At 42.2% G+C, this 12,131-nt stretch overlaps 1 non-coding gene across 1 annotated transcript; it reads left to right on the forward strand.

The window, feature by feature from the left end:
• Positions 1-8,407: 8,407 nt before the first annotated feature.
• Positions 8,408-8,482, forward strand: Trnat-ugu (transfer RNA threonine (anticodon UGU)). The gene has a single exon. It is a non-coding gene; the product is annotated as a tRNA-Thr (tRNA).
• The last annotated feature ends 3,649 nt before the right edge of the window (positions 8,483-12,131 follow it).

The following is a 12,131-nucleotide window of genomic DNA, read 5'->3' on the forward strand; positions in this document are numbered from 1 at the left end:
TCCGCCAGCCAGCTCGCCCCTGCTCGCGGGTTACGCTGAGCGTGGCGTCATGCCAGACAGCGCCGTGTGCCTGCGGGACCTTGAATTATACAGCACTGACGTCCGCGAAGCGCGTGTTTATCGCGGCGACAACCGCCATTAGCACAGAACAGCGGGCCGGCGCCACACCAGCCGGCCGCCACCTTTCTGAATGTTGCACTGGCTACAAACTACAAGCCGTCTTACTGGCCTCGGGAGTAATGACACGAGAGAGCAGCTGCATGTACGCGAAATTCGGTGTCAAAGTAAAGCGGGACGAACGTTAACCTGAAGAGCGCACTCTATAAGCGAAAAGCTGCCGGAAACTAGAACCCCCGTCAAGAAATACATAAACCGGTACTTGCTTTATTATTAGTTTCACTTTACGACAGTTGGTCGTATAGATTTAATTACCACCCCGATAAAAGGGTAGCAGAGGTACGTGTCTGGTTCATACTGAAATCCCCGTACCACATTATCGCAGCAAGCTGCTAGAGCAACCAAAAGAAAATGGTGCAGCCCACTGATAACGTGGAAACATTCTGCGCCATTTTCTTTCCATTCCTCTGGCAAAGAGGGTCCCATACTTCTGCTGTGACGGAACACTTTGAGAATCCTGTTACTTTAAGGAAAAACCTTATTTGTTCTGAAGATTGATAATTTTTTTAAAGTTGAGAGAAACTTCTTTTATTCAGTGATTAGTCCAATTTTAATCAAAACTAATAGCACAGATATAACAATTAAAATCATTAGTATCGTCAAACTGTCGAGAAACAGCCGCCATATTGTTAACAGTTTCTGGCGAAGCACTTATTCTCTTCTGGTTGGGAAACCCTACTCTAGCAGCGTGCTGCGGTACTGCCGTACGGGGATTTCAATGTGCACCAGGGCAACAGTCAAGCACCTGTGAACAAACAAAAAATTAATTACGTAACTTTCTTCGGGGTGATAACTGAAACTACACGACTACCCGTCGTAGAGTGAAACTAGTAATAAAGCAAGTAGCGGTTTGTGCGTAAGAGATGATAATTGAAATTTTATGACCACGTCTCGCAGTAACGGAAGTGTCTTCAAACACTCATTGCCCTTGCGGTGGCAACACGTAAAAGTTCATAACTTTACTCAGCACCAATATGAGAGCAAAATGGTGTTCTGGAATGATGGTGGCGCTGAACGGAGCTTTAAACCTGTAATGTGTTACTACGAGTTCAACGAGCGTCTGGACAAGCCCTCGTTTGTAGCGTTAAAACAGAAATAAAACAAAAATTACAACACCTCCGACAGTTTATTTGTACTTAAATTTCTATTGATTGCTATGTGCCCTGTAGACGATGCTTCCATTTTCCGAGACCTTTGTGTATCACTTCATTTAATACAAACAGTACACTGCACCACCGCCTTTAGCCGAATTAGACGTTGGAGCTTACCACATCGTTAATGTCCAGGTAAATACAGAGTGAAGATATCCTCCAAGTGCAAAGCAAGCTGGCTGTTCGAAAAGTGGTTCAACTGAAAAGCGGAAGTTGCAAAAAATAAAAAACAATCAGGCGCCAGTTTCATGTCTCGCCGACGAAGAGAAACTTCGATTACACGAGTATGGAACACAGAAATAGGGCGTGGCACATTTGTAAGAATCTTTCCTAGGTTACCCGAAGTGTTTACTCGTAAGTAAACCCGCAGAAATTAAAACTCTGGTTAGCAGAGCAGCGATCTGAACCCTGCTCTACCTGGATACAAGAGCAATGTCGTAACCACTGCGCCACCTCGCTCTCTGGTTGGCTTCAACACAGTTTTATAAAATACAGCTCACATCACAGGGAGCCAGCTGCCTTATTCCTCGCTCGATAAACGCAAAATTTCATTTAAATGCTTACTAACGTTTCGCCGTGTTATATGAAAAAAAACCTTAAAATGCTAAATTAATCGACGTTCATACTGAAACATTCGACCGTTGCTAGAAGAATAAGTAGGAGTACACGTAGCTGTCGATCGACGCAAATCCCCACAGGCCGTACACGCCCTTCGAAGAGCTGCTAGGACCGCGAAGGGATAAAAAAATAGCTCTGAGCACTATGGGACTTAACATCTGAGGTCATCAGTCCCCTAGAACTTAGAACTACTTAAACCTAACTAACCTAAGGACATCACACACATCCATGCCCGAGGTAGGATTCGAACCTGACCCTAGCGGTCGCGCGGTTCCATACTGAAGCGCCTAGAATCGCTCGGCCACTGCGGCCGGCGCGAAGGGATCCATAAGAAAGATACATGCCACTGGACTGTTGCACACTGAGTTGTTTATTCTGATACAAACTTCGCTTTGCCGCTTAGCTCGAAGAAGCAAAACAACAAAACACGCGAATTAATACGTTTCAGTAACACTAGTCGGGAACAATTGTCTTTTAAGCTTATTTTGACCGTCATCTGTAAATCTGAAATACGCTCACTAGACAAGAATCTCTGGAGGAAAACATTCTATAATTCAGCCGAAAGGAAATGTGTATAAGGAGCACCATCTCACAGGATCACAGCATTCTTAAGTGTCGTAAACAAGGGTTTTTTTTAAAAAAAAAAAAACACAATCACACTTAATATTCACCACCGACGAAAAAGAGCTTCTAACAACTAAAACAAAACACACTGTTGCATTCGTTTCGCTCTGAGTTAAATACAGTCGTCGAACATGTGCACGTCCAGACTTCAGTGATACAGACAGGATGAAAAAGTAGAGGAAAATAAAAAAAGAGGAGCAGAAAAAAACTATGAGAGATCTTTGATAACATTATTCCATGTATTTCTGTTGTTTGTCGACCTTAACAGACGAATGCAATATTGGGTTACAGATTTAGAAACCTAGCTTAAGTGTTTTTAATAATAATATCGCTAACGACAACAAGAACGAAGTGATCTCTCTATAACTTACGTCAACTACTGAAATATAGACTGAAAATTTCTTACGGATGATCTGTTACACGTTAAGAGGAAGGCACTGTAAATACCGCGTATATGGTAAGCCATTATTATTTCCCTCATGCAACACAGTGTACACCAGAGCCCATATCCTCGTAGCAAATAAGCTGTTAAGCTGTTACGGTCAAGTAATTCCTTGCTAATGTATCGCAATATGCGGAGTTTCCACCTTTGTTGGAGTGAGTGATTTAGAGTGGTATCGACATGGTTAACAGCATGGTACGAGTGTACAGTAGTTTCCACTGGAGAACCCTCCGCTTCCCCAAGTAGAACACAGGTGGCAAGTACGCGCGCACACGCACACGCACGCACGCACGCACGCGCGCGCACACACACACACACACACACACACACACAAAGAAATACAGAATGTAACTGATACTTTCACAACTGTTGTTCCTAGCTTTCTTTATTTATTTTTTATTCAACACCGACTTTATTGTGATGAAAAGCTGGAACTGATGTGGGACGCATCTTTGCAGATCAACTTCTTCTTAAAATCGGAACTCCTAATCCGATTCAGTTGGCTCTAAGATCAATTTCTTCACTAATAATTGAGAAAATCCAATGGATGATCCCTCACCCGCCTTTTGGAGTAACTTGTAGAACTGCAGCTCGTCATAAGTGCTTTCCTTAACGAGGCGTTCCTCAATATCTGCCTTCTTATTTTACGAGCACTTGCCTTCACAACTGACTTGCCTTGCACATGGCACCGCTTGCTTCTTTCGCATTTCAAACCCCAAATTTCTCAGCAGCTTTCTTTTTTTTCTTATTTAGGTTTTCGCACAGACTTGTCAGTTTAGTCTCTCGTATAGGTACTGCATCAATAGCTATGGGAACTCTGTTTCTTACGCTTTCAACGTTAAAAGTTTATTCATTTTTCACTGATGTCGCAACTGCTCAGTCTGGCGAGGAAACCACATCTGCTGCAAATACTCTTAATTATTATGAATCTTGACATGGTCATGTTTATGGTGTAATCTAAAATTTATTTTATCTTGATCGCAAATTTATACATGGATGTCTGGTTTTGACTGACCAGGCAATCGTTTTCAGGTCATTAGAACCTCATTCCAGTGAGTATCTCACGAAATGTGGCACAAACACATATTTTGTCAGTAAAACTTCTTCACTATCTTTACATTCACGGCTAACCAGTTTCAGCCTGTTTGGTCATTCTCAAACCACGAATCACAATTAGCTGTGCCTAAGCCACTGACCTGTGACCTCGTCGTATTCCCAGTCGTCCCAGTCTAGGCGCGCGTGCCACCGCAAAGATACGAACGTGTTTGCTTAGTGAACCATGCCTTAGCTTTAAGAGAACGTTTTATTTTCATTAAAGCTGTAATTTTAAACTTTTTAGTATTCTTGACCATAATAATCGACTAGATTTAGACTAGACTGAAAACCTCGCCGACTCGACCCAAAACCAAAACCAGTCCCTACAACTGTCGGCTGCCGAAAAGAACGCACGCAAGCCAACGTGGTGTGCATAGTGAATAGAACAGTATGCGGCGATCTGAAAATATTGACATTTACGCAACGATGTCAACATTGTGTTACTGGCTTGTTTACATGAAAGCTGCAAATTTGGAAATTTGTGGTAAGGACTATGGGATCAAACCGCTGAGGTCATCGGTCCCTAGGCTTACACACTACTTAGTCTAATTTAATCTAACTTACGCTAAGGACAACACGCACTCCCATGCCCGAGGGAGGACTCGAACCTCCGACGGGGACAGCCGCGCGAACCGTGACAAGGCGCCCTAGACCGCATAGCTAACCCGTGCGGCTATGCAAGCTGCGTAAATGTATTAAAGCCATCACACCTTTTCAGCGTATTGATATTTGTGGAATAACAAGTCCATTTCTTCGTTTGTGTGTCTATGACATCAGTAGTTGCTGGATTAATTGTCTACTAATACTACTGCTGTGCATGCAACCAATGAAATGCTTTTCTTCGTCACACGACACTTACCTCCCTATTCAAATACAACACCGAAACAGGAGAGAGGGGTCCCATATAAGGGGCGTTCAAAAAGAAACGAGCCGGAGGCATAATTACAGAAACCAGTACTTGTATTTTAGAAGCATTGGCCCTGGCTGTTGAGACACTTGTCCCACTGTGACACAAGGCGGTGAATGGCTGTCTCATGAAGTCCCCGGTGTTGCAATATTAAGCAGTTCCACATGTACAGCTGGACATCCTCGTCCGAGATAAATCGTTTGCCCCTCAGAGCCTTTTTAATCGGAGCACAAATGGCGTAATCACAGGGAGAGAGGCCCGGACTGTATGGAGGGTGGCCGAGAACCTCCCATTTGAATTTCCCCAGGCGTGCCGCGACTGTGTTGGCCGTATGAGGCTTTGCATTGTCGTGGAGCAGAGTGACTCCACGGGTGAGATTGCCTGGTAATTTTGATTTGATCGGCTGCAGAAAGTGAATCAGAAGGGGGGCAAACGATTCACCTCGAACGGCGACGTCCAGCTGTACGCGCGCAACTGGTTAACATCGCAGCCATTCACCGCCTTGTTTCACAGTGGGCAAAGTCTCTCAACAGCCAGGGTCAATGCTTCTAACATACAGGTACCGGTTTCTGTAATTAGGCCTCCGGCTCATTTCTTTTTGAACGCCCCTTATATTTCTCGCCTATAATGAGGTTTTGATGTCTGCACGCATGTTCCACAAGAAATTTCACTGCTGGCACTGATGCTCAAAATAAAAAAAAAAAAACGTGTTAGAACACTCGCATCAAAAGTAAAATTTGTGTGAAAGGATGACAACACACCCCTTCGTAAGCGAGAAGGAGAAGACACAACGCCACACTGGGATACAAAATGTTATCAAAAATCCTTCTCAACAGAGTTAAAGAGTTTAGAGAAACAACTGGGAGAATATCAGGACGGTTTTCGAAAGGGAAGATCCTGCACTGAAGAGATTTATAACTTCAAAATAATAATTCGTCACAGAATGTTAACCAGCACATCTGTAACAATGTCGCTTATTGATTTCAAGAAAGCATTTGATTCGGTATACAGAGAAACGATAGATGGAATCATTGGATAGTTTGGCGTTAAAGCAAAATTAGCAAACATAATTCGCGAAACTCCAACAAACGGGATACCTAAAAGTTAAATTTATGGGTGAAATATCTGAGCCATTTGAAAGAAAAACTGGTGTAAGAGAAGGATATGGCTAATCACCTTCACTGTTTAACTGCGTTTTAGAAAAAGTTTTAAGGACCTGGAATTTGAAGCTAAAAATCAGAAAACTGAACCAATAAATTTGGGAAGAAAAACGAATGGAATTAAGGTAAACTGCATGTCTTTTGCAGAAGATTTTGCAAACTGTTACATGCTGTTATTCGACTAAATGTTTCGGAAAAAAATTTCAGAATTTCAAGATAAAGATAAATGCACAATAAAAATAAAAAATTCGCCAAGATACATACATTCACAGATAGGTAAGATAGAGGGAATTAGTACATGCAAATATCTTGAGGAAACCATATGTCTTAATAAAATGGGAAGAGCGTAACTTTGACAAACAGTTCTACAATAAGAAATGCATATCGGAGAAAACAAAACTAAGTCATTATATCAAAGTGATAAGACCAGAACGTTTACATGCACGCAAATGCTTAACGATGAACTATAAGCTGGACTGAATAGAGGTTTCTAAAAAACGGATTATTAGACAAAATAGTGGGTGCAATACAAAATACAGGCGGCAGGAAGATGAGCAATAAAGAGGATATCTACGAAAATATACCAAATAATGGGAGAGCGAAGATTAATCTTCTTTGGACACCTCTACCGAAAGAATGATGATAAGCTAATGGAACAAATATTCCTGTATTTCTAGATAATGAAATCGACAACCGGGCGTTTTACAGAAATAAGAAAAGAACTAAATAGAAACAACATCGAAGAATGCGAACTAACAGAATGAACAGAATGAAACCTTTTTAAGAATAAAACACTAAGGCTTTCAAGGCAGAACAAGTAAGAAATCCGGAACGACATGGGCAAAGGGAAGGAAAAGACAACGTGGGGAGAAGACAATGGTGCACTGGAAAACCAGGAAACAGAAAAGAAAAGAAGAGAAAATGAAGTTGTTACGTGATCCTAATTATTCAATATGAAGATAAAAAAACGCAATTCACTGCCTAAATACACAGTTATTACTATGGATAAAATATTCATTTCAGAGTCAGTACGTACTGCCCTTCTTTGAATATACAGTTGAACGGAAGAACGAATCATGACACAGCAGGACTGGCAATTAACTCTAATAGTGGGGCAATATTTTCCGGATGACCTGTTATCACTGACCACTGACAGAGCAGCCAAGAGACGGAAGGGAGAGAGAGGAAGGAGTGTTTCCCCACACCCCGCGCAGGCACTCTCTTCTCAGCTACCTGCTGTATTAGTAGTGACGCAGAGACCGTATTCTTTCGCATCTGTCGCCTTCCACTCACCGTTGAGACAACAGGAAAGCCACGGCGCGGGCGCTAACTACGCCAGGGTCTGGCACGCAGGATGGCTACTGACAGCGCCACCGGGTGCGCTTAATGCGCCCGACACCTCCCTGCGCCTGAACTAATTTCATATCTCGCGACGCCGCGCCGCCTCGCTCAATGGTCGCCTCTGATTACAGCAGCTGCTGGGGGAACAGAAGTGGCACCCTGAGAGACGGCCACCAGGAAAGCCTGACGAAGAGGACACACAATAATCACCGCGGGTGTCGATCTATTTGTGTCGCGTGAAGCATGTCACCATCTAACTGGCGTCAAAGCAGGGTAGACAAGTCTGAGCGTATCAAGGCATGCTGGTCACCTCTCATATTTCCTCAGCCCTTTAAGATATCGTAATTCTGTTTTCACCCAAACGAATTGGGGAAACATCCTCACTAAATGACGTACGGCCTGTTTTCATATCTGTATCAACTTCGTTTTTCCAAATGGAACTGTGGTAATTTCTGCTGCTATTATCGTAGATCTAAAAAGAGACTAAATCAACGGCCTTTCACGTATCAAAACCCGATTAGCAGTTTAGGAATATTCACAATATTTAGAACTTAGTATTTATCTGCTTTGAACATGACAGCCATGGAAGTTTGTATACATATTCGGAATTATATGAAGATGGTATCTGTTCTTCCGGACATGTCCGAAAGAACCGAAAGAACAGATACCATCTTCATACAGTTAAGACTAACCAGCCATTGACCTTCTTCTTCTGTGCTGGGTGCACACGCATTGCCCGAATTCTTATGGGACTCGGTAAGATTATATGCCGCGAGTAATGAGTATAATGGACAGGGACACTACTAATGTAGTGTGTGGACATTAAGTTGGGAATATGGGTCTCACAGGGAGCGTGCAAAGGATAAATTCCTGCAGTCGCACTATCCTCTGTGCCCTCGGTGGCTCAGATGGATAGAGCGTCTGCCATGTAAGCAGGAGATCTCGGGTTCGAGTCCCGGTCGGGGCACATGTTTTCAACTGTCCCCGTTGATGTGTATCAACGCCTGTCGACAGCTTAGGGTCTTGATTTAATTATCATTTCATATACGGAATTGTCGCGTCAGGTTGACGGAGTACTTTAGCTTGGCGCAGCTAAGAGAGTCTACTTACAAAAGCGGAATGGTGGAGAAAAGTTGGCTGCATCGACTCATCAAATGGAAGGCAAAGCACTTGGCACCTAAGGATGATCCAACAATTGTGCTCTTGTTTTTGCCGGCACCTTGAAAGAGAGATGCATGTTAAAACTGAATGGATTTGTGAAACTGGGAACTCACGTCTAGCGATTGTTAAATAACTTCGCGCTATGAGTTTAATGTCAAGATACACACTAACATTTCAAAATTACACCAGTAGCAGCAATAAACAGGAAATCAAAAAATTGTGGTCTCGTGAATACTTCCATCTATGCCATCAAGTGTTGGAAATGCCCACCTTCTACTGCCACACACGTTTACATTCGACGGTGCGAAGCCTTGTGCACAGACTGATGAGACACCTTTGACATCACTGAACATAATGGAACAACGAGACGTTTTAAACCGTCTTGGGTTGTCGGAACGTGCCTAGATTTCACCTTTCGAGTTTCCCCTAGACAAAACAAATCCAGTAGCGTCAAATCAAGCGATGTATACTCCAATGATAATGTCTTTACGACATAACTAGGACCACTAATGAGCTGAGTGCTTTCCTAGCCACAAGCAAGTAGTAGAGAGGGTACCCATCTTGCTGGTACCATATCATACCACGAAAATATTAAGCAAATATAAAAGAAATACTCAAAAGGGAATAAAAAATTAGAATACAAGCTTCTTATGACCACAACTTCGTCATTTGTCTGCTATAGGTTTAAATCTTATTTTTATGTTTTTCACTTTCTTTAAATTTCTGTTTTCCAAATCGTACGTAGTTCATTCTAGCTCTTTCATATCTTCTCTAATTCATTTATCCATCATAGTTCTTGCTTCACATTCAAAAGTTTCTCTATAATTTTTCATGGTAATCTGCTCTCTGGTGTCCACATAATGTGACAAAAAAAGTGATGTTTTTTTCAGTATGGTATCTGGAATGGGTTCCAGTTCGCTGCGGGCCACTTCATTTGGCACTATCCGCCACTGTCCATCTTTCTGATATTTTTGCATGTTCTAACTATTACGCTCTCTACTTTGAGGATTTTATGTTTTTCTGGGTGATTCTGCAAAGAGTTTCACTTCCATATGTCACCTCTGGTTGAATCATCGTTCTGATCTAGTTTTGATTGATAGACATTATTATTGAATGTAGACCATGTTAATTTTTGAGGTTTTGTTATTTTGTTACTTTTTTCTTGCCATGCAGGTTTCTCGTCTAAGTTGTATGTTATAATTTTCCCTAGGTATTTAAACTGTTTCACTGTTTTTACTTTGCTGTTATTTACAGTTATAGTTGATTAGTAGAGGATCTGCTACCAAAATCTTTTAGAATGTTATCTGCAGTCCTATTTTTTGTGCTATATTAATTTTGTAGGCTTATTATTTGCTTTCTGGCTTCTCGAATGTTACTAGCTAGTGAACTTTATTCCGATGAATGTATTACACTATTCTGTTTATTATTCAGTCTTTATTTTCTATTAATAATAGAGATTAAACACTATAAATTACACGTGTTTCAAGGGGTACTTCCTCTAGGAAAGCCGGGAGCATTTCGGTAAGAAACTGTGCGCTGTTTCACCCGTTAAGGTTTCTCCAATCAAGCAAGCACCAATCACGTAGTCTCCAGTGATTCCGCACCGAACGCTCGCACTGCACTGCCTCCGATGTTCAACCTGCCCTCAGCCAGTGCGGATTCTCAGTGGCCCAATATTTATTTTGTAAACATAGCTTTATTGGTACACAGACAATTTTTTGAAGAAGAACCTACTGTCCTGATGTCACACGAAAGCAGAGCGACCGAATTCCGTTAAACTTCTGCAGTCCAGCTGGTTACTCTGCTGCTGAAGTGACACAGGTTACGGATACAAGCTACACGCAAAATATGAACAGCGCTGAGCTGACTTACCCAGAGGTGCTCACAATTTCTGTGGAGATAACATGTGGGCTATCAGCAACAGATTCCAAAAAACCTATTTCGTTCGTTCCGCTCGTTGAGGCTTGCACCTTGCCCTCTGCCTAGTATTCCAGTGCCCCTTCAATAACGATTTTTTTTATACGTTCGCTGACTTGTCATTCTTGTTAGACCATCTGTCGCGATACCTTCCTACGCGCAACAAGACTATTCTCTCCCCGTTCCTTTCGCATTCTCCACAAAGAAGTAGCATATCTATTTTGTCTTTGTGCGTGGAAGACATTTATTTGCTCAAACTGAAAAGCACTCGTGTGTCGAGTGACACGTGAATGACATAGACAGAATGAAAGCTACATTTCCTTTGTGCCACTATTGTACCGGACTCATTTCCTTATTTTGCTATGAAATCACCAATATCAGAATAAGAAATCAATCGGTTTCATGTTCGCGACAAATAAAATTAAGCGCTAACTATTACAATTACACTGGTTCTGAAGAGAGCAAAGCCGCTGAATACGACTGTTTTAGAACTACAATACTATCAACAGAAATTATCGTTTTTACATTGGAAACAGCGATGTTAATACCTACATCTCTGTAATTAAATAGCTATGACTTATACTAAACGTCGTTTAATAAGGACTTTATTACAATTAGTGTGGGTGATTGGTTCAAATGGCTCTGAGCACTATGGGACTTAACATCTATGGTCATCAGTCCCCTAGAACTTACAACTACTTAAACCTAACTAACCTAAGGACAGCACACAACACCCAGTCATCACGAGGCAGAGAAAATCCCTGACCCAACCGGGAATCGAACCCGGGAACCCGGGCGTGGGAAGCAAGAACGCTACCGCACGACCACGAGCTGCGGACTAGTGTGGGTGAAAACGGATTTATGCCATCACAAACGGTCCCCTTGAACAGCTTGACTGAATCGCACTGCGTATGGTTGAATCACACTGTACACGCGGACAGCCTCAATAATAGCAACTCTGAGATTAAAATTTACATGACACTGTCAATGTTATTACCTGATTTTCGTCAAACTTTGAACGCGATTGTATGGAGCAAAGCTTGTTATGCGCTACTTATATTTAACAATAGGCAACATGTGACAACCTGGACCGTGACTTCCCCTAATTGCACAGTGTCACGGAAAAGTTCCGCAGAATATTTCACAAAATCCATTGCAGTAATCACTACAGAATGTCAACATAAATAACGAGCAAAAATGTTTTGTCCCGCTCTTTAAAGCATAAAGAAATTTTAAACCTTTGCACTGACACTGAATATCTCTGCAGTGGGATTGCAACGACTTGTTGGGTCGATGCCACATGGAGCTGCTGCAATATGTTGGGGAGGAGGAGGTCCGACGTGATATTAGGAGGTATCCCGTGACTATCGTCAACTCAGTGTAACGTAAATTATTTTCTGAATCAAGTGCCGGTTAAACACATTAAGGAACCAAGAGGCCGAAAAAAACTGACATATGGGCGCGTTTCTGGGTGGGGTAAGGCTTGGAGGCAGCGACGCTATGGTTGTCGCTAATGACAGAAACGTTGCGGGTGACGC

Source organism: Schistocerca serialis, chromosome 2 (genome assembly GCF_023864345.2).
Source record: "Schistocerca serialis cubense isolate TAMUIC-IGC-003099 chromosome 2, iqSchSeri2.2, whole genome shotgun sequence".
Lineage (NCBI taxonomy): Eukaryota > Metazoa > Arthropoda > Insecta > Orthoptera > Acrididae > Schistocerca > Schistocerca serialis.